Genomic DNA, 24,358 nt, shown 5'->3' with positions numbered 1-24,358 from the left:
GTTCCTCTGCATCTTACGGATGCAGCTGTACTGCTGAAGATGAATTCGCATCCAGCTCTGCTCTGACTCTTGGTGTCTGTGCACAGTTCCACGGTCCCTTGCTTGTCAGGGATGTCTTCAGCTATAGAAAGACCCTTTAGCTAAATTACCAGGTGAATGTTACCAATGCAAAGCTAAGTGATAAGGGAAATCTTGAAATCTGGGGAAACACATCAATCTGCTATGAAATTGCAGACTGATTTGAAATCCATTTCATAGTAATACAACCGTTAATACCTTTAAAGCAATCCTTTTCTCCACTGCAAAGTAACAACTGGAAAGATTATATGTTACTGAAATAATTGTTTCTCTGTGAAGAAAAAGGTATTTAGACAAACCAACAGTATATTATTTGATGTTGTACATTGTTATATTAAGGTTAAAACTTGAACCAGTCTTTCAGTGAGATCAAAGATATTATGGATAATTTAAACTTTCAAAAACTGTTGACCCCTGAACAGCACAAAGGTTAGGGGTGCTGAGTCTTCCTGCAGTCGAAAAAAAATCTGCATATAATTTATAGTTGGCTCTCTGAAACGCCAATATTTTGGCCACCTAATGCGAAGAGCTGACTCATTTGAAAAGACCCTGAGGTTGGGAAAGATTGAAGACAGGAGGAGAAGGGGACAACAGAGGATGAGAGGGTTAGATGGCATCACCGACTCAATGGACGTGAGTTTGGGTGTACTCCGGGAGCTGGTGATGGACAGGGAGGCCTGGCGTGCTGCGGTTCATGGGGTTGCAAAAAGTCGGACACGACTGAGCGACTGACCTGACTGACTCTGTGCCTGCCCTTCCTTTATATCTGTGCTTTGCATCTGCGGTTTCAACCACCTTCATGTCATAGAATCAGGCTTCCCGGGTGGTGCTAGTGGTAAAGAACCTGCCTGCCAGTGAAGGAGACATAAGAGATTCAGGTCCCATCCCTGGGTTGGGAAGATCCCCTGAACCCACTCCACTCCAGTATTCTTGCCTGAAGAATCCCATGGACAGAGGAGTTGCAGAGCCAGACACGACTGAGGCGACTTAGCACGCAAGTCATGTAGTACTATAATATTTACTATTGAAAAAGTGGGTCCATGCATTTAAACCTGTGTTGAGAAGGACCAAATATATATGTTTTCAAGTCCCGATGCAACTGCTTGTTTCAACATCCTACACCTTAAAATCTTTCCCAGAGATATCTGAAAAGAATAACACATGAACTGTAATGTTTCTGGCTTTCTCACTCTTTGGAATAAGTTCCAGTAGGCAGGTGAAGAGATTGAAAGCTACAGGTGAGGGAGAAAGAGAAAGTCAAACTGGATCATCGTTCGCTAAACTGAGAGCTGTTTGTATGTTATGATCACTGTGCCATTTGGTCTGAGGAAGCCACCAGAAGCAAAAAGGGCACGTCTTCCTAATCAGCTCATACTTGACACTTCTGGATTGACAGCTGGAGGATTCCAGAAGTCATGTGAGGTTGTGGTTTGGTTTGTTTGGAAATCTGAAACTAGACCCTTTCAAATCTGAAATTAAACCCCTGAATGTCCTTGACTCAACCACTCAGGAACAAAGTCATTTATGCTCTTTGGCCTAAACATAAACATGAAGAAGGAACAGATATATAAAGGATTTGAAAAGTGGCTTTAATGAATGCGACAGATGTAGGTAAACTATTTTCTATGAGCTACAGTAGCCAAATGGAATATATTGTTTTAAGATAGATGGTTTCACAGGTGCATACTTATCTTCAAACTCATTAGGTTGTATATATTAGTTATGTGCAGCTTTTTGTATGTCAAAAAATAGATGGAACCTCTCTGAGGAGTTTTGATTTGGGACCCTTATCAAAGTATTAGCAGTGTGCTCAGTAAGGCTAAAGTCTAATCATTTTAGGATGGGTGGCTAAAGGGAATCTGTTTATATCCACATTCGAGCAGTTTCTGATTCCTGCACTAGTTTTCCCCCATTTGTGGGGACATTTATACCCCTTTCTCATCTGTTTTCCCAGCTCCCATCCTTTTGAAAGGTGAAAAGTGTTAGTCGCTTCAGTTGTGTCCGATTCTTTGTGACCCCCCATGGACTGTCGCCTGCCAGGCTCCTCTGTCCATGAAATTCTCCAGGCGAGAATACTGGAGTGGGTAGCCATTCCCTTCTCCAGGGGCTCTTCCTGACCCCGGGATCGAGCTTACATCTCCTGTATTCCAGGTGGATTCTTTACCATCTGAGCCACCAGGGAAGCCCTCCAAATATTTCACGTAGATGTTTCCTCCTCTGCCATGCCTTTCAAGATACATTCCTCTGCTTTCTTCTCAAGTCCCATATTCAACAAGAGCTTTCTCAATGAACAGAAGAAAGCCTGTGACAATTTTTGGATTTCACATTCCCAAAACAGAGCCTTCCCAAACGCCTGTCCTGCTTATGTTCTATGCGCTTGTCACGGCCTTTTCTTACTCTCTTCCAGGAATCCCCCCAACTGCAGCTGGACCTTCCTGATTAGTTAAGACTAGTGACCCAAACACAGTTGTCTTTTGGCCGAAAGGAAATATTCATCCTGTAATTTGGTGGTTTCTCTTCTATCCCTCTGCCAGCAACTCTTGTTTTTGTGTGCTTTGTAAATCTCTGCTTCCCTTCTCCATTTCCTAAGCTAGAGAAGGGTCAGCTGTTCTTTTAACATTTTATGAATACAAAGTATTATGCTGCGTGCTTTGTATTTGTTATCTCATTAACACTTTAGAACAATTAGTAAAGTTGGTTTCTTTATCACTTCCATTTTTTTTTTTTTCCTATGGTAAAACTGAGGCTTACAGGTCCTATAGTTAGCAAGTGGAAGTACAGGATTTAAAAACAAAATGACTGACTTGTGATCCCGGATGGTTAATGTTTAGAATATTTCCATATTCTGTGCTAGGCATTATGCTAATTAATAGAAGCTGAGCAAAAATACATGATTCTGTGCAGGCTGTCCATCTCATAAAGAAAATAGATGTTGCAGGTAAAGTAAGGAAGAAGATATGTGTTTTCCTTATTGCAAACTGAGAATGTCCTGAAATAGCCCAGGTTATCACAAAAGCAGGCTTTTCATGGTTACTGTCAGATATGATAGCTTGTCCCATAGGTTGTTGATATGGATGGTATTACAGATAGGAAAAAGTGTCTGAAAAGATGTGAGAGTAAAACTTCTACCATCACTGCTGATGGATCAAAATAATACCCTGAATTTGGATTTGATGCTCAAGAGGAAATATAAATAATTTAGTATATATATTCACACATATTTATGCATACACATATACATAAATATACATATACCCATAAATATATCCATATGTCATAGAAAACATGCATAAATATCCATGCATACATATGCATACACACAGATATAATATACACGCATACCTCACATTTCAAGAAGCTGTCTTCTGCTAGCTTAAGGCCCATTAAAATTTAGGTGTCTAATAAAGTTGATTCGACACAGCACCGGAAATCTTTTATTCATACCTTATCACATCTAAGTACTGTGTGAGGCACTGGCTTTATACTTCTGCCTTAGAAGAGGACATAAAATGGTTGCAAGCATCAGACTCATGGTGAAGGCATCATCAAAATTAGGGCTAAATGGATTTAGTCCTGAATGAATGAATGAGCTGAATGAAGCTCTCTGATCTGAGTCTCTATTTTTATGCATGAACACTAAGGCCAGGAGAATTTAAATGGCCTGACATAGGAGCATAGGTGGAACCGTACTTAGGGTTCAAAGCTCCTGACTCCCAAATAAGTCCTCTTTCTATCTCACCATGCCTTTTGCATCAGGAAGAAACTGGAATTCTGACGAATGCACACTAATTGAAAAGAAGTTCAAGCTGAACAAGTAGAATATATAGGCCATATAAAGCCTAATGGAAATTTATACTTTTGGAAAATTGATTTAGGAATTCAGATTCAGCTGAGTAATTTTTACAGAAGGGCCAAATAAGGGCCAGATATACTTTAGCATGGATTCTGTTGTGTATTCACAGCCCTAAATACATGAAATTTTGTTTGGGGGCTGGGGAGGGTGGTGGGGACCGCCCTCATATATGAGGATTCTTATACTCCGCAGTTGCTATTTAGCATTCATAGCATGGTAGGGCAGGAGGACATTGATGGAACATTTTTTTCTGCCTTCTTCATTTTTAAATGGATGTTGACATGCTTCACAGCAGCATCTCCAAACAAAAGATGACAAATCCCCATTTATTTCCCATCAGTGGCACTGTGCGAGATGTTTTACTCAGTCTAAGCTTGGCGCTCCTGAGACACAGAAGTTTTATTCCTACAGCAACATGGATCTCCCATAAAAATAACAATTCCATTGCCAGTCACTCTGTCAGGAGTATTGGCAGATTGAAGAAGACTTAGCTGATTTCACTACAGCTATTAGTCTGAAACTCTGATCTATAAATCTGGATGGGAACCACACAAGGGGAAACAATGGCTCTTGGGCTTTCTCAAAAACAAAGGTCATGTAAAAACACTGGATTGAAAATAGAGCCTTGGAAGCAAAGCAGAGGATGAATGGAAATTGTACTGAGCTCACGCAGTGTTCCAGGCATTCTGCTAAGCTTCCACTATGTACTTGAAATAGTGAACTGATTTTGTCTCGTTTTTCCTTTTTAATCATCAATTGATGTGTGTATGTGTGTACGATGTGTAAAAAAAAAAAAAAGTTTTGTTCTTCATGATGTTGTTTTTCCCTATGTAAAAAAAAATAATAATAACATGACATCTGCTCTAAAGGGATATTTCTTCAAAATCCTCGTAGAATATCTGGTGGCTGAAAAATTTCTAGAATCTTGAAGGCAAAAATAGTAAAAGTATAGGAACATATAGGAAAATTCGTTACAGGCTTGATATAAAACTGTTTTAAAAAATCTTAGTATGGGGATTTACAATTGTCAGAGCCAAGTTTTATTTGATGTAAAGTATAATAAAAGCAAGAGAGTTCCAGAAAAACATCTATTTCTGCTTTATTGACTATGCCAAAGCCTTTGACTGTGTGGATCACAATAAACTGTGGAAAATTCTGAAAGAGATGGGAATAACAGACCACCTGACCTGCCTCTTGAGAAACCTATATGCAGGTCAGGAAACAACAGTTAGAACTGGACAGGGAACAACAGGCTGTTCCAAATAGGAAAAGGGGTACGTCAAGGCTGTATATTGTCACCCTGCTTATTTAACTTCTATGCAGAGTACATCATGAGAAACGCTGGGCTGGAAGAAGCACAAGCTGGAATCAAGATTGCTGAGAGAAATATCAATAACCTCAGATATGCAGATGATACCACCCTTATGGCAGAAAGTGAAGAGGAACTAAAAAGCCTCTTGATGAAAATGAAAGAGGAGAGTGAAAAAGTTGGCTTAAAGCTCAACATTCAGAAAACTAAGATCATGGCATCTGGTCCCATCACTTCATGGCAAATAGATGGGGAAACAGTGCAAATGTTGGCAGACTTTATTTTTTTGGGCTCCAAAATCACTGCAGATGATGATTGAAGCCATGAAATTAAAAGACGCTTACTCCTTGGAAGGAAAGTTATGACCAACTTAGATAGCATATTCAAAAGCAGAGGCATTACTTTGCCAACAAAGGTCCATCTAGTCAAGGCTATGGTTTTTCCAGTGGACATATACGGATGTGAGAGTTGGACTGTGAAGAAAGCTGAACACTGAAGAATTGATGCTTTTGAACTGTGGTGTTGGAGAATACTCTTGAGAGTCCCTTGGACTGCAAGGAGATCCAACCTGTCCATCCTAAAGAAGATCAGTCCTGGGTGTTCATTGGAAGGACTGATGCTAAAGCTGAAACTCCAGTACTTTGGCCACCTCATGCAAAGAGTTGACTCATTGGAAAAGACCCTGATTCTGGGAGGGATTGGGAGCAGGAGGAGAAGGGGACGACACAGGATGAGATGGCTGGATGGCATCACCAACTCGATGGACATGAGTTTGGGTGAACTCCAGGAGTTTGTGATGGACAGAGAGGCCTGGCGTGCTGTGAATCATGGGGTCGTAAAGAGTCGGACATGACTGAGCGACTGAACTGAACTGAATAATGACTATTAATGAAAGTGAAAAAGGTGAGTGAAAAAGTCGGCTTAAATCTCAACCTTCAGAAAACTAAGATCATGGCATCCGGTCCCATCACTTCATGGCAAATAGATGGGGAAACAGTGCAAATGTTGGCAGACTTTATTTTTTGGGGCTCCAAAATCACTGCAGATTGTGATTGAAGCCATGAAATTCAAAGACACTTACTCCTTGGAAGGAAAGTTATGACCAACCTAGAACGCATATTAAAAAACAGAGATATTACTTTGTCAACAAAAGTCCGTCTAGTCAAGGCTATGGTTTTTCCAGTGGTCATGTATGAATGTGAGAGTTGGACTATAAAGAAAGCTGAGCGCCAAAGAATAGATGCTTTTCAACTGTGATGTTGGAGAAGACTCTTGAGAGTCCCTTGGATTGCAAGGAGATCCAACCAGTGCATCCTAAAGGAAATCATTCCTGAACATTCATTGGAATGACTGATGCTGAAGGTGAAACTCCAATACGTTGACCATGTGATGTGAAGAACTGACTCATTTGAAAAGACCCTGATGCTGGGAAAGATTGACAGCAGGAGGAGAAGGGGACGACAGAGGATTAGATGGCTGGATGGCATCTCCAACTCGATGGACATGATTTGGAGTAAGCTCTGGGCATTGGTGATGGATAGGGAGGCCTGGCATGCTGCAGTCCATGGGGTGGCAAAGAGTCGGACACTACTGAGTGACTGAACTGAACTGATAATGACTCTTAAAGGATAGATTGGGAGAGTTTCAGGGACTGATGGAAATATTCTTTATTCTAATTATGGTAGTGATTACATGGACCAATACATATGTTAAAATTCATGAAACTCTTCACCAAAGGAAAACCTCATTTTATGATGATTTTAAAAATAAACTGTAAACATTTTGGTAAAAGGTTGTCCTCTTTACGTTGGCAGATGTCAAACAGAAATGATGTGGTTTGACAATATTGTCAACTATTAAGCCTAATTAATGAGACACAGAAAAGAAGTATCATCATTTTGCACACAAAATGAAACTATGATCTTTACATCTAGTTCTTAAACTTCTTTCTTCCCTGACATCTGTAATCACTCATGGCTATTTCATTGCCTATGGCTTCATACTGTTGGGAAAATCAGGAAAACAGAAGGCTTTTAAGGATTCCGGGTGAAAGGTATATGTCTCTGTTGCATCTTCCTTCCAGTGGGTCCAATGTGGTGACTTTGGTTAGTTCTTATCTTCGTCTTTCTCCCTGCATCAGTCATCAATTCTCCTACTGACTTTTTTTTTTTAACAAAGGTCAAGCGCATATTTGTAGGTGACACCAATTGCTTCAGAGTTTGTCCCTGCTCCTTACTGTTCTGATTTAAACCCCTTGTGGCACTTTCTACTGCATGGGTAGTGATAAATGGGGTTGAGAGTGACATGGAAATGAACTCAGAAGTAAGTTTATGGCACTGCTGGGGACCATCTGTTAATGTAAATGTTTAAGGTAAAATGCATTAAGGCTTAAGAGCTGAGGAGACATTTTATTTGCATCCTGCCTTTGGGATTATGCCTGGGTTCCTGCCTAGTTTTACTCTTTTATGTGCTGCTATTCATTTGCTGGGATGGAATCCTAAACATATTTGAAGTGTATTTTTTTTAAATAACTCGCTTAAACAAGAAAAATTAGGAGTTGTATTAGGGGTTTGGGGGAGTTTCCAAGTGTTTAAACACATTTATATGGTTACTTCTCATGTATGATTACCTCCTGCTACATGATTGGTGGATGAAATTTGTTGTCTCCAGTCTTGAAATATTAAGTACTGTCTTTTGGGGCCATCAGTGTCAACCAAGATAAAAATAATTTATGAAATGAATGACTTGGTATTAAAATTCACCTTAAAGCTATTTGTATTATATTGTAATGTTCTGGTGAACTCATAATAAAATAGAGAAGTTTGAATGTACCCATTTTACTTTTAACACTTAAAAGTGTTTTATCTGAGGGGATATTCAAGTAACCCATCTTTATGGTTCATAGGAAAATGGTCCTCCTCAAAAGGGAAAATAAAATCCAGCTACTAGATGTAAATCAAAAATATTCATTTCCAGCTTCTACCAAGTAAAGTAATGGCTTGGGCTTATAGATTGGTTTTATGTGCCATGACAGTCCTACCCAAGTGCAAGAAGGCACAGAAAAAGAGGGAGCGGTGAGGCGAGCTAGAGGGAGTAGACGGAGAAAAAGAATTTGAATACAAGATGATTTCATTCCTTTTTTCTTATTTTTAAAAATATTTGTTTAAAGTTTATTTTTAGTTTTGGCTCTACTGGGTCTTCACTGCTGCACTCAAACTTTCTCTAGTTGCAGAGAGCAGGGGCTAATCTCCGGTCGCAGTATCCAAGCTTCTCATTACGGTGGCTTCTGTTGGTGAAGGGCATGGGCTTTAGGGTCCACAGGCTTCATTAGCTGCAGTACGTGGGCTCAGAAGTTGTGGGTTCCAGGCTCTAGAGTTTAGGCTCAGTAGTTGTGATCTGCAGGCTTAGTTGCTCTGAGGCAAGTGGGGTGGTTCCGGATCAGGGATCTAGCCCGTGTCTCCTGCATTGTCAGGCAAAACTCTCTCCCACTGAGCCACCAGGGAAGCCCTGAATACAAGATGATTTAAATAAATAAGACAGTTTTCTGGAAACCTCTGAACATGATGAGTGAAAAGTGATTAGAAATTTTGAATGGTTTCCCTCTGGGTGGATAAAACTACCTGTTCAGCTGTAATGATTCTGATGATCTTGCCTCTTAAGCCTGTCCTTTGAGATCAGCAAAAAAAAAGAAAAAAAAAGTCCCATTTTCTCATCTCCCAGTTGAGCTGGGGTTGATTGATGCATAATTAAGATCACTGAGTGATGATGAGAGCGGTGGAGTCTCAAAATTTTTCCATGATGATTTTCTTTCTCTTTTTTAAAAAGTCACTTCTCATGGTTCTTATACTGCACACTTTTGATAGTGTGATATTGGGGGCAGAGAGTTTGTGTTAAGTTTATGGGAGATAGGATATGATATGGGGTCTGCAGATTTGTAAGCTGCAATGAAAAGTCAAAAGAACCCATATGAAATCATAACGTCTTAGACTGGATGAAATCTCGCAGGCCACTTAGCCTGTGTCCTCTGTTACACAGAGTAGGTGACTCCTGAGTGTTTCTGAGGCAAAGTTGCTTTTTTAAGGTTATACATCTGGTCAGGGGTGGAGGCGGGAAGGTGGCCTGAACCCTCCCATTCCTAGCTTACTTTCCTCTCCACTAGGACATCGCCCTTTCACATGACTTAGGATCTTATGCTCTCTGTGTAATGCTGGAGATGTAGGTTTTACTTTCCCTCTCTGCTGAGAACTCTATGTCTGGAAAGATGAAGTGAGTGACATTAACACCTACCTTTCAATCACTTGCCCCATTTTAAATTGAGGGTGGGCACTGCAGATGGACGTTTGCATAGAGAACCTGGAAATTCTGTGGCCCAGTGGCCCACTTAGCACTTGATCTGTTGGACATTGCTGAATCATCACACATTCTTGAGTTATAACGTCAGCCTTAATGAAATGTGTATAACTTGAAAGTTTTTCCACCACTTTGAAGGACCACAGTGGTAATTTATATTCAATATTTCTTTCATTTATTTTTCCAAAATAGTTGAATTTTAACAGTAAAATTAGAATGTTGAAACAAGTTTGGCCTCCTGTATGAAAAGTTTAACAGTCTATCCATAGCTCTACACAAGGTTAGGTGATCTCCTTGGAAATGAACAGGTATTTATTAAGATATAGTCAAACGTGTTTCTTGTATTTCTAATGAAAAAAGTCTCATGAAGATTTGAATGGAAACCAGGCAAAGAGCTGGATCTTAATTACATAAATTGGCTATAAGACTTCTGATGAGGAAGAGTTTATACAACTTCCCTGGAAAAACTAATCCTCTGGAGGAGGAGGAACACATTTATAATAACAGCTTGGCAAGTCTAATGTCTATATGAACACAGAACCAGTTACGCCAGCTACAGGCAGGGAAGGCTTCACTGCTCTTTCAAGGTCAAGGTCAAGGTTGACCTTGAAAGAGATGAAGAATGCAGAATTCTTGGTGGAGAATGGGGAGGAGCGTGTTCTGGTGGAAGAGTAAGAGGCAAACATAGACCCCTACATGTTTTCACAGCCCACTTCAGTCCCACTTAACCCCATCAAAACTGATGGCCGCATCTCGACTACATTCTTTTAAGGAAACCTATGCATTACTACTTGGACAAAAATATCAGGCAACCATTGCCACCTTAACTAAAAAAAAAACAAAACTGTGTTTGAGAACTTTCCTGGACAGAAGATAAGAAGATGCTTTCAGTTGCATCTGGGAAGAACTTGAGGTGCTGAGTCACCTGAGTGTCTGAGGAATCACAGTTAACCATTCCCCAGTTACAGCAACAGCAGGATTCAAATCATCTCAGAATAATCTGCAATCACCCAAGGCCAAATGCACTTGAGTGAGTTGGTGAATTTCCTCTGGAGAAGCAGTAGCGCTCTCCTTTGTTGTTCTTCAGTCGCTCAGTTGTGTCTCTTTGTGACCCCATGGACTGCAGCACGCCAGGCTCCCCTGTCCTTCACTATCTCCCAGAGTTTGCTCAGATTCATGTCCATTGAGTTCATGATGCCATCTAACCATCTCATCCTCTACCACATTCTTCTCCTCTTGCCTTCAATCTTTCCCAGCATCAGGGTCTTTTCCAATGAGTTAGTTCTTCACATCAGGTGGCCAAAGCATTGGAGTTTCAGCTTTAGCATCAGTCCTTCCAATGAACATTCAGGGTTGATTTCCTTTGAGTAATAGCATCTTATAGGTCAGAGAGGAGAGGATTAGCTAGATCCTTATAAACCTCTGTCAGTCTGTTTCAATATTTCAGATAAATCTCTTTCACTATCTGAACTTTAGGGATCACCGTGGGGCTCAGCTGGTAAAGAATCCATCTGCAATCAGGAGACCTGGGTTCAATCCCTGGGTTGGGAAGATCCCCTGGAGAAGGGACCAACTACCCACTCCAGTATTCTGGTCTGGAGAATTCCATGGACTGTATAGTCCATGGGGTTGCAAAGTGCCGGACATGACTGAGTGACTTTCACTTTCATCTGAACTTTGAAGTATCTTGGCTTCCACTTCATAAGAAAAATTGCTTGATCCATCCTCACTCTGCTCACCATCTTACCCTTCTCCCCAAAGAGCAGCGTCAAGTAAGGTGACTTGAAAGCCTGGGTGAGACAGGAGCCCTCTACTGCCTCCTGCTAAAGGCGGTGATATTGACTATGCTCTGCCTCAGCCTCCCCCAGTTAGCAACTTCACCCCAGATTCTGTTGGGATAAAGAATGACAGGAGAGAACAGAGGCTTGAATGCTTTTAAGATCCTCCCCCTTTCCCTGAAGCTTTAATATATTCATGTATATGTGTACACTATTGTTGCTGCTGTTCATCTGCTGAGTCACGCCCAACTCTTTGTAACCCCATGGACTGTAGCATGCCAGGCTCCCCTGTCCTTCACTGTCTCCTGGAGCATGCTCAGATTCATGTCCATTGAGTCCATGATGTTATCTAACCATCTCATCCTCTGCTGCCCCCTTCTCCTTTTACCTTCAGTCTTTCCCAGCATCAAGGTCTTTTCCAGTGAGTCGGCTCTACACATCAGGGGGCCAAAATGTTGGAGCTTCAGCATCAGTCCTTCCAGTGAGTACTGAGGGTTGACTTCCTTTAAGGTTGATTGATTCGATCTCCTTGCCGTCCAAGGGACTCTCAAGAGTCTTTCCAGCATCACAAATTGAAAGCGTTAATTCTTAGGCACTATGCCTTCTTTATGGTCCAACTCTCACATTCGTACGTTACTACTGGAAAAACCATAGTTTTGACTATACAGACCTTTGTCAGCAAAATATCATTTCTGCTTTTTAATTCATTGTCTAGGTTTGTTGTAGCTTTCCTTCCAAGGAACAAGCATCTTTTAATTTCATGGATGCAGTTACCATCCACAGAATGATTTTGGAGCCAAGAAAATAAAATCTGTACAGTATATTCTTGAATATTCCATTATACTGTAAGCAGTTATACTCTTTGAAGAAAACAAATTTCTTGAATTTTCCTTGTGATGGACTTAAGTCAAAAAGTCTCTTAATGGTTCTTCAGATGCAGTGCCTGCGGAAGGGAAAGGTTAAGTGAGAATTACTCAGTCCGTACAAGAAAGAGGATAAGTTCATCATTTAAATGCAAACAACTTTTTATTTTTTACTATATTGGCTTTCTTTTTCTTCAATTTCTCTTTGTCTTATTAGGTCATTTTTGTATGTCATGTTAAAAATATGCCTTGTCAATAAAGGCTGGGTATTTAGAAATAAGGCAGCTTAAATCATGGTGCAGCTGTTCAGTTGTAAGATGGATCTCTTCTAATCTGTGTGACTATTATCCCAGGCATAGGATATTTCAGTGAAACTTAGAAAGCGAGGATATTCTGCACAGCAGAATATTGATGATCATATGATGACAACAACACTGTAAAACAAAAATACCGTGGTTTTACGGCTTGAGTATCTCTATCAGGATCTGGCAAGGGAAGTGGGGTGTGGTATTTATGGCAGACAGAGGCATAAGAATTCAGACATCTTTTATAATCCCCCTTATCTGTTCTTCCTCTAAGAGAATCAGTCAGTGGAAGCTCAGCTGAGCAATTGCCACATGCAAAGCCATGTGGGGGACATGTTGAGGTAGGTACACCTGACCTCAAGGTATTGTTAATAAACTCATAGGAAAACTATGATCTGAACACTTAACAATATGTTAACAACTTTAATACTAAATATGTGTAGTAAAAATAACTGTTTTTAATTTCCGACAAAGTCTGTTGGCAACAAAGAAGGAAGTTGCTTTGGTAAGAAGGTTATTGCTTTGAGCTTCCACCAGTGAGAAGTAATCAGATAATTAGAGAGGAGGAATAAAGGCCTTTAGATGAGAACAGCATCCTAAGCACAAGCATGTGAGTGCAATTCCCTGTAGATAAGGAATTCTGTGTCTCTTCTTCAACTGACAGATATTTCATACATGAATGAAAAAGACCAAACATAGTTATAGAGCTTGCCTTTTGCTTTCTGTCTTTTCTTTTTTTTTTTCTAAGAAACACTAAACTTGCACCTCAGAATATTTTGACAAGCTTAGAAACCTTTTCAAAAAATAACTCATGTGCATGGCAAGACGTTACTAAACTCAGATTTTTTTCCCCCATGGATATGACGACTACAGACTTTCTCATTCACACCTTCAGACTCGTGCAGAGAGCAGTCAAGATCTCTCCTGTGCATTTTGGCACCACTTAGGGGGCTTGAAAGGATCACAGAGGACTCCCTGAAGGGAATCTCTCAACCTTCTCGTACCTCTTGGCCTGTTTCAAGAACACTTAATTGACCTGAATTAAGATTGTGATTTCTCATTTCTCAATTTGAAGCATAAGTCAAGTGGGAATTTTGCAGTATATTTTATGTTTTTGAAATAATCACAAAATCATATCTGAGTACTGCCTTGAGTCAAGCTTCTGAAATAACACACTTTGGATTACTGTGATGATGAAGCCACCTTCCCTTTGATATCTCAAAGAATATGTAGCTAAGGTACCAGTTTTGTGGAGGACTGGTTACACTCTAGCTTCAGAAGCACTTTCTCTTTTAAACATCAAGAAATGTTGGCTCAGGGGTTAATTCTCTCCCGGTTATAGATTGGGTAGAATAATACTCATCCTCTTATGCAGAAAGGCTATTTTTAGACTTCTAATTGCTTCCCAGTTACTGTAAAATAGTGACTGTTAGGATTTCAGCATATGCATCTCTTGGATGCCTAGCATGAAATGAGAGTACTCAGGCACTGCAAATCCTTGCCTGCCCTTTTAGAGAAGACGATAGCCCTGGCCACTGCAGGCAGCAGCCCTTAGGTTAGAACCCTTAGATTCCCTCCAAGGAATCCCAGGCTTCCAATTGCATCCAGATTCTGGGTGATGTCTTTGTCTTGTCTCATCTTCCTCATCGGCCTGTCACTCCCCTTAATGGACTTACCAGATACCTGGGATCTCATGCACCCTGGCCATCTTCCCCTATGTGTCTTTCCTTGCGGTTCCATTCTCCCTGCCAGCTTCTCAGATTGCCATGGTCTCACATCTTATGCCTCCCCTTAATGCCCACTCACTTTCCATCACCTCTTCTTTTTATTCAATCTGCTGTTCAGAAATCCTCCACCTCTTGTCAACAGAGGAAAGTCCAAATTCTTTAGCCTCTTTAGGAAGTAGACTGTCCACAACATTGCGTGACATCTAGTAGCTGCTGCTGCTAAGTCATTTCTGTCGTGTCTGACTTTGTGTGACCCCATAGACGGCAGCCCACCAGGCTCCCCCGTCCCTGGGATTCTCCAGGCAAGAACACTGGAGTGGGTTGCCATTTCCTTCTCCAGTGCAGGAAAGTGAAAAGTGAAAGTGAAGTCGCTCAGTCATGACCCCATGGACTACAGCCCACCAGGCTCCTCCGTCCATGGGATTTTCCAGGCAAGAGTACTGGAGTGGGGTGCCACTGCCTTCTCCGGACACCTAGTAGGGAATGGCAGAATATGAAGCTTTAAGAATCAAGCCTGTAGCACTGCCCAGACATACATGGTATTTAGAAATGGACTGGTAATTTCCCAGCACTCAAAGCCTGGGAGTTTTAGCAAGGACATAAACCCCAAGATTTAAAAATAAACGACATGAAGAAAAAAAAACAAAACAGAAATCCCTGAGAACACAAGCCATGTCACAAAGAACCACCTGAGACCCCTAGAAGGTGGTTCCTGCCTTACTCAGGTTTGTCCCAGATGACATTTTGGTGGAAACAGCCTCCCATCCTAGTAAGGAAGGTGAGCCAAAACAAACAGAATGAAAGAAGAGCTCTCCTTCCTTCACCCCTGACAAAATTCTGTCTCAATTAGTGTCATTTTTGTGTTTGGATGTACATTTATGAAAGCATCTTTAATTGCCCGGTGTATAGTAAATTGTTTTTTCAAAAACTTTGTGGAAAATGCCGTAGAACGCTAAGGCTACGATAAATGTCATTGGATGTCAGGATGAGAAGTTTGCACTGGTACAGTAGGTGATCGGAAGCTCCATCCACATTCCTTCACATTCCATGTTCTTTTTCAACTCTATGTGAAAAGCACAGAGGAGTAATAATAGTAGCGTTTTGTAACAGAAATGTAAGTTGCATCTGGCTCACATTCAACCTCTGATTCCTCAGGAGGTTTTCCACGCCCCCTCCCGATTCCTGCTTTCCAGCTGAGCTGACAGAAGGACAGAAGGATTAAGAAATCAAGTAGCTTATCTTAGAGGTTCCCCACAGGGCACTTTGTCCCAGGTGTTCCTGCTTGCAGCTTATATAATCAGGAGCACTCTGCGTGCCCAGGGTATTACTATAAGGGTGATTGTTTGAGCCAGTGGGTGATGGTGTCAAAGCAGTTATATTCAGGTGATGTGTGATCTTAAAGACCTAGTTAGTGCCCCAGGAGACTTGGAGAGCCGGCTGCTTCCCATACCTTTGCAGTCACACTTTCTGAAGTGAGGTGGCACCACTTCCCAAAGGGGAACAAAGGTGAATGATTAAGGAGGGGGCAGTGTGTTCCTCCAGGGCTTTGGGGGGGAAAAAAAAACACTCCAAGTTAATCTTTTCTAATGGGCCCCTTTTTGTTATGTTTATGTTTTCAGTTGGACTTCTTTGTTCACTTAAAATGGAACTAAGTCAAAACTGTGAGAATTGACCACGGCTTCCTCTGATAACCTGAAAAACTACTTATTTTTAAAAAGAGAATGAAAAGAATAATAAATCAGCTTTATTTTTATTACATTTTTGTTTCTTTCATAAGGTTATCTGGAGTAGGAAATGGCAACCCACTCCAGTGTGCTTGCCTGGAAAACTCCAGGGGCAGAGGAGCCTGGCGGGCTACAGTCTGTAGGATCGCAAAGAGTCAGATATGACTAAAGCGACTTAGCACACGGGCAATGATATTTGTATTAGATAATTCTCCATCAGACTTGAAAGTTGCAGAAGGCTTATGGTTGTGCTCCAGTTGCTGCCACCAAGCCTAATTTATAGGGAATTCATTTCAAATTGGATCTCAGTTTAATTAGGACCATCCCTGCAGAGCAGGTCAGAAACTCCACGTTATTTTCTCTCCTTTGCTTGTATTTTTAACTGCATGGTTATCACACACTATGGAAAAGATTTCAAAATATCCTGGAGAATATCAGGAAAAATCAAAGTCCGCTCTGACCATCCCCAACCCTCCTCTTCTCTCAAGTGGAAATCACGGTTGACATTTCAAGGTGCAGCCATCCAAACCTGTTGCTCTGCCTTTACCAATAGAAACATGAGTACGTGTGCACATACATACCTGTCCCACAAGATCGTTCCGTCTTCATACAGAAGTGAAGTTGCTCAGTCGTGTGCAGCTCTTTGCCATCCCACGGACTGTAGCCTACCAGGCTTCTTCGTCCGAGGACCCTTCCAGGCCAGAGTACTCAGAGTGTGGGTTGCCATTTCCTTCTCCAGGGGATCTTCTGGACCCAGGGATCGAACCCAGGTCTCCTGCATTGCAGGCAGACACTTTACTCCCTGGGTCACCAGGGAAGCCCATACAGAGTCATACGATAAATGTATCTCTCCTGGATACCGTGCCCTGTTGGTACATGTAGAAGTATGTAATTCTTTCAAAAGTTAAAGTGCAATAAGAGGTGACAGTTTGCTGGAGCTGCCGCCTGGATGTGTGGCCTCAGGCTGGAGTGAATGGGCTGTGGCTGAATTGAGCCAGCCCGTTTCTGCGACTGCTGCAAGCTGGCTCCGCTTGGTGAATGGAGGAGCCCTCTGAAGGAGTGAGTGCAGTAGCTCCCAGCCTACTGCATTGTTCGTGAAGACCCCTGGCAGTGACAGACCCTTGGGGCTCCCTTCTTCTCAGTTTTAAAAGCAGAAAGGAAACACTTTCCCCCAAGGACCTTGTCCCATTGATCCCCACCCTTTTCTGAGACGTCTCGCTGTGCTTGCACTGGGCTCACAGGGCCTGGGCTTGAAGGAATAGTGTGCCTTTATTTTTTCTTTTAATTTATTTTATTTTTTAAAAATGCTAATCTTAAAAAAAATTATGTATTATTTATTTTTGGCTGCACTGGGTCTTCATCACTGCACATGGGCTTTCCCTAGCCGTGGTGAACAGTGGCTCCTCTTATCATGGAGTACAGGCCCTAGGACGTGGTGGGCTCGGCTGCTGTGGCTCATGGGCTTCAGTTGCCCTGTGGCGTTTGGGATCTTCCTGGACCCAGGATAGGTGGAATGGATGTCTTCTGCATTGCAAGGTGGATTCTTTTTTTTGTTTCATTTTTATTTATTTTTATTGAAGGATAATTGCTTTACAGAATTTTGCTCTTTTCTGTCAAACCTCAACATGAATCAACCATAGGTATACATATATCCCCTCCCTTTTGACCCTCCCTCCCATCTCCCTCCCCCTTCAACCCCTCTAGGTTGATACAGAGCCCCTGTTTGAGTTTCCTGAGCCATACAACAAATTCCCATTGGCTATCTATTTTACACGTGATAATGTAAGTTTCCATGTGACTCTTTCATCTCACCCTTTCCTCCCCTCTCCCCATAAGTCCATAAGTCTATTCTCTATGTCTGTTTCTCTGCTATTGCCCTATAAGTAAATTCTTCAGTTCCATTTTTCTAGATTCCGTATAGATGTGTTAGAATATGGTATTTCTCTTGCGGACTCACTTCACTCTGTATAATAGGTTCTAGGTTCATCCGCCTCATTAGAACTGAATCAAATGTGTTGCCGAGTAATATTCCATTGTGTATATGTACCACAGCTTCTTTATCCATTCATCTGTCGATGGGCAAGGCGGATTCTTCATCACTGGACCACCAGGGAAGTCTGATGGTGATGTGCTTTTAGACGACTAGAGGCCATCCTCTGGCTTCACTCATTCATGTGCTTATTCATTCGTACTCACGTGACCATATGGTAGCGATACCAAGCACAGGGCTAGAGATAGAAACCTGAAACAGACACAGACACTGACGGCCGAAGGACGTTACAGATCAGGCAGGGACACAAACGAGGACCCAGATAGTTACAGGAAAGCCTGAGCTGTGCATTGACCGATGCGGAGCAGAGAAGTTTCTGGCATACTTGAGGGTGTAAGGAGAGGCTTCCTGGACAGGAAATCTAATCCGAGTACCGGGGATGATGATAACTTAGCTAGGTAAAGAGAGCTGAGAAGAAAAGAGGTGTTGGAAAGAGAGGAGGCCTCAAGTTGAAGGTCCAAGAGTGCCTAATGGGCTGGCAGGTTGGGGCAAGTGATGCCCGGGGCACGGAAGCAGGGTGGGTCTCTTTGACCTTTGACCTTAAAGGCCTCCTACCTTTGGAAGGACTGATGCTGAAGGTGAAGCTCCAATATTTTGGGCCTCTGATGCAAAGAGCCGACTCATTGGACAAGACCCTGATTCTGGGAAAGATTGAAGGCAAAAGGAGAAGCGGGTGACAGAGGATGAGGTCGTTGGATGGCATCACTGACTCAGTGGACATGAGTTTTGCAAACTCAGGGAGATGGTGATAGACAGGGAAGTCTAGTGTGCTGCAGTCCATGAGGTTGCAAAGAGTTGGACAGGACTTTGTGACTGAAAAGCAACAGCAACAGAAGGAGTTTGACCCCTTATTCCGAGAGTCATGGGGAACACCTGGAGAATTTTAAGAGGCATCAAGGTGTGATTTATAAGCTGTGTAAGGTGGGAGGCAGATGAAATGGGGCAAGGTGACCAGTAGGATGCTATTGTGGATGTTGGAATAGGAGGTGATGGTGGCTTTAACTGGAGCAGAGGCGGTGGCACTGGAGAAGTGTGCTGAGTTTGGGGAGGCATTTCTTGCATCCTGAGAGCAAGTCTGTGCAGTTGCAGAAGTACAGGTTGAGAAACTGCATAAACCACGTGCAGAACAGTTAGCTCTGACATTGCAAAGTCGAATGTGTGTGACACGGAGGTTAGATAAATATCTGTCTCTGAGGGTGTATATATATATATGAGCGCATTTTTTATTTCGTTTTGTTTTCAAGAGATAATTGCACCCAAGGCTGGAGCTTGCTCACCCTATCTTTTGGACTCAGACTACAATGCCTGGTCTATTTTCTACACGACTGGGCTTTACTTCAGAACTGACGAGTCATACATCATTCTGATTGATTTTTTTTTTCTATGTTTTTTCCTGCCCCCTACTCAAAGAAAGGGGAAGGGGGTAAAATAGAGATTGTGATGGGACAGAATCAGGGTAACTCAGCCCAAATATGTAACTGGCAGGAGCCCCCGAGTCTGGCTTAGTTGACCTCATCTTGTTTTGTCCCTCAGAGCTGAGCATGAGGGGCGGACAGTGGAGCAAGGTCAGGCAGTGGGTAAGGAAGAATAGCTCCGTAGCCCAGGCTTGGAGTGTCTGGTCTCTGCCAGAGGGGAGTGGTAAGAAGGGGAGACTGACAGTGTTCTGAGCAGTGGGGTATAGCTAAGCTCTAAATTGCCCACTAATTTGTCCTTGCTCCCAAAGACTGGACTTTGCTTTCACCCATCTCTTCTGTTTTTGCTTCCTTTATTCTTAGTGCCAGTCACCCCAAAGGCAAGGACTCCAAAGCTTAAGCATCCATCTTTATTAAACGAGAAAGATGTGGACAGAAGGGCTGTGTGTGTACAGTTTTAAAAATTCTTTGTAAAGGTAAGTGGATTGCAGAAAGTGGGTAGGATTGTGTCACAATGAAATACACACCAATTCTTCAGCAGACAGTCCCTTTATTCTGCAAACATTTTATTGTCTTTGCAGATTTGATACAACTCGGACTCCATCCAGTTCATAATTACAGTTCTAAGGAATTAGGGTCTTTGGACAAAACAATCTTTCCAGTATATATGCATCCTCCACCCTCGAAGGAACACATATCTGTTAATGTTTTAAGAGAATTCTGAGTTTTTTTAAATGACAGTTAATGCCCATTAGAAAGCTGTAGAAGCACATGCCATGATCATCAGCTTTCTCTTAGACTCCAGCATAACTCTGGCCGTTGAATATCAAGGGGAAAAGTACTGGGCTGGAGTTAAGGCATAAGTGAGGATCATGGACAGTTAAAAATGAGTTTTTGTTTTTTTTTTAAAAAAACTCTGACCCATACATTTTGGCTTCAAAAAGATGGTGGAGTGTGTGTGTGTGTATAATAAAATGGGAAGAAATACCAATGCCTCAAAATAGACAGGTCATTTTGTTGAATGTAACCGAACTCCTGAGCATTCAGAGATTAGAAACAGTCATAATTCCTGGCTGCCGTGCTTTATGCTAATGAGGCTGTGCTCTTGTGGTCTTCTGCTGTGACAGCACTTTACTCCTGCTTAATTTCCTCTCTAATGGTGGTGGTAGAGGCCTGGGTATCTATAGTCAGCTTTACCAATGTAACTGCCTGCCACCGCAAGCGATTATAAATTATTATTCTTATTTAGCACTTGACTCTACAGTGTATTTCTTTCCTTCACGTTTTGTAAAATACAGTTATAGACTTAGGTCTAAGTTAGCTATGATTCTTTGTCCCTATAAATTCAAATCTGTCATCAGCAATAAGCTAAACTTTTTCAGATGCTAAACATTTGTAACCCTTGCAAGACAGACTGGTGATTTATCAAGGAGTTTCATTCATTTATGTATGCATGTCATATTTACTGAATACTTACTTTATACTAGGCAATGCTTTAGGCATTGAAGATAAAGCAGTCAATCATATGCATTATAGGGGAGAGATATTACCAGGAATTTCTAAGAAATACTGGTCAGATTTGAGGAAACATGCATGTCTATGTTGATAGTCTCAGTATGGTTTTCATCCTTGATTATCTATACAACTCCATGGGAAACTTCTGCAAAGTTTTATTTTCATTATTTTTTCATCTACCCTCTGGTTTTCAAGGAGTAATTTTTGCCTTTAGTGGGGTGATATTTTATTACTTTCTCTCTAATATCCTAGGAAAATTATTTCCTTATCTCCTACTGATGGTTACTTTGGAATGTGTAAACAATTCTTGGAAACCTATATATGAAAATTTTGTTGTAAGAATTCATATACATCTGGACAAGCAAAAGCTATTACCTTCTGCAGTCTAGATTCTAGAAATTTTTTCACATTTTCTTGCCAACTTTCTCCGTTGTGGTATTCCCAGTTGGTTGATTGATTTTCTGTCTCTCTGTTTTTTTCTTAAGTTCTCCTCCTCTCTCTGGAAAAATCCATGCTTCAATGTGCTGGCAGGAAAGAACAATCATAGATTGTGTCAATTAGCTTACAGGAAATTATTTTCCTTTTATCTCTTACTTGTGTTCCACCACTACTAACTATGTGACTTCAGATACTTGTTAACGTCTCTGAGTCATATTTCCTTCCCTGTAGAATCATGCAGTGCTTCCTGTAAAAGCTGAGATGTGTTTGCTCAGTTGCTCAGTCGTGTCTGACTCTGTAACCCTTTGGACTGTAGCCTGCCAGGCTCTTCTGTCCATGGGATTTTTCAGGCAAGAATATTGGAATGGGTTGCCATTTTCTCCTCCAGGGGATCTTCCTGACCCAGGGATGAAACCCTTGTCTCCTGTATCTTCTGCATTGCAAGCAGATTCTTTACTGCTCAGTCATCAGGGTAGCCCCAAAACTGAGATATTATGTGAAAAATATAAGCACCGTATCACACACCTTGTCTGTTTGGTTCTCCCCAGTTTTCTCTGTGAATCTGCCCCTTTTGTTCTTGAGCCTGTTCCACACTGTTCCATTTGGCTTTCCACACCTGGCATATTTAAATCCTCTCCAGGTAAGTCTTGATCTCCTATGTTGACCCTGTTATGCCACGGAGAAATCGAGTTCCATAGTAAGTCAGCGTGCTTCTGAGAAATTGAGCTTTTGAAATGATTTTGGTATACAGTGATGCTAGGCTCAACCTTAAAGCAGCCTGTAAGTGTTCAGTCAAGTTGCCTCTCTGGTCAAAATGATCTTTTCTACGCTTTGCTATGGTGCTTGGAATTTCTTCAGTATAGACTCCTTCCTCGGCCCTTTAGAGTTTTTTAGCTAGACTTTTCTTCCCAGCTTCAAATCCTCCTGGTGAGTCCCTGAAGTCAACATTGGCTGGCACTTGAGATGGGTTAATCCGAGATCAAAGTCTTGCTGAAACAAGGGGTAGCCTAAGGTTGGAGAGCAAAGGAGACAGAAGAAGAGAAGCATCAGAAGCAGAATTATCCTTGTGCCACAATGTTGCCACATTCTCTGTAACCCTGGGAGTTGTGCTGCCGATATCGAAAGAAGCCCTGGCTCTGTGTAGCTGGGTGAGAAGAGAAAAAGCCATTTCCTCCTGCTTTCCAAAGGTAGGCATGCCAACTGAGTATCCTGGTGTGCATCCTGAAGCATCATCGGGTGAAAATTAGGGAGTGAATTTGCTTAGAGCTTTGGGAAAGGGTTTCTGACTCTGTTGGCTGAATTGATGAGTCCAGAAGGAAGAGGGAAACACATTATTGAATGAGTAATTTGTGGGTGAACTGAATGAGCTAGAACTCACTCCCTGACTAGAATTTGTGGCCTGAGTACTTCTGTCCTTCCTTTTATTTGTCACATTTGCATTCAGTGGATAATGTGAGGAATAAATTACCCCCTTATCCTTTATTTCAGTAAATCCCTTCTCACTGTAGAAAGGGAATCGTGTGCATATTTTTCACGTTAATGCAGTGTCCCCCTGCTCCTCAGTGCAGTAAATACCACAGTGCTAATACACAGGGGTCTTGCAGCCTGGGCCCCATGTCAGAAAAGCTACACGAGGTCCTGGTAGTTGGCTGCAAAGCCGGCCCTGAAGATCAAATAAAGGAGACGCATATGTGTTCTCAACAAGGGCTCTGCAGGTTGTTTGGGGTCATACTACTCTCCTGCAGCAGCCTCTCCGAAAGGGATCTCTCCACCAAGTGCTCCTTAGTGCCTGGTACCTTTGGAGAACTCCTCCAGGCCATCTAAACCACGTGGCCATCTAAATGGGCCCTTGGCAGAGTCACCTGGAAAGAGGACAGCCCAAGAGGCTGACTTTATCTGGGATGTGAAATGCTCTACTATTACTGGATTAAAGCATCTCAGCCATCCTGCTCTGGGTGCACCCTGGCTGAGTTGATCTCTGATTTACTATGTAAGAACAAACAAACTTATTTGTTTAATGAACCCATACCCCCGCCCCCCCATTTTCAATGTTTACCCTGCCCCCACTAGAAAGTACACGCATTACTGCATATGCCTTAAAAGCTGTTTACTTTGCAGTTCCATCCTGCTTGTAGCCTCATTGCATTTTCTTCTCTAATTAGTAGATATATGCATCATCTCTTGGCCATAGGGCGAGTCCTCGTTGGGTAGTTTCCTAGGGAAGAAGCTCATGGCATCGCTCTGATTCTGGGTGTGCGGCCTGTCTTCTCACACATTCTCACCCCACCACACTTCTCCTGTGATGTTGCCAAGTCTGGCTAATTTAGATCCTTTCTCTAATTTAAGTTGCTTTCATATAACTCACCTTGAGGATGTCGCTCTAATGCACTTGATCACCAAGCTGTGGAGCAGCAGAGCTCAGAGAGGTGCTCCCTTTTGAGATTTCTGGATGCTGCAGGGGTACCTAGAATAGGAAGCCCGTCAGAGTCCTTTTGACAGCAAGTCACTGGGAGCCCTGATCGGTTGTCAAACAGGATGACCATTGCGGCTCCAAATACGTCACAATTTGGCATTCAAGGTTAAAAGGGAAATGGATTTTTCTCATGCATCCCACTCTTTTTTCAGGGAGGAAAACGTTTTCCAAAAACCTCCCCACCCAACCCCCAGTAGAGATTTCCCTTGTGTCTGATTGGTCAAAACCTATGGTCACTCCTAAATCAACCACTAGCACAGCAGACCAAGATTTCCCAATTTCGGAGCCAAATCAAAATCCATTAAGGTAGAGAACCGATGTGAAGGAGGTGACCACACAGTAGTGTTTGCCATGGGAGGAGTCATGGATGGGTTTCTTGGTATTTTGCATGTCACGTACAAGGGTCTAAGCAGAATCTTCTATCTTGTCTGAGATATTTTCAAGTAACTGTTATTTTTTAAAATTTTGTTTATTTACTTCTGG

At 42.0% G+C, this 24,358-nt stretch overlaps 1 protein-coding gene across 1 annotated transcript in view; it reads left to right on the top strand.

The window, feature by feature from the left end:
* Positions 1–24,358, top strand: part of NRXN3 (neurexin 3) — a 1,738,078-nt gene that overhangs the window by 915,237 nt on the left and 798,483 nt on the right.

Source organism: Bos mutus, chromosome 10 (assembly GCF_027580195.1).
Source record: "Bos mutus isolate GX-2022 chromosome 10, NWIPB_WYAK_1.1, whole genome shotgun sequence".
Lineage (NCBI taxonomy): Eukaryota > Metazoa > Chordata > Mammalia > Artiodactyla > Bovidae > Bos > Bos mutus.
Note: the sequence above shows the minus strand (reverse complement) of the source record. Positions and strands in the feature narration are given on the sequence as shown.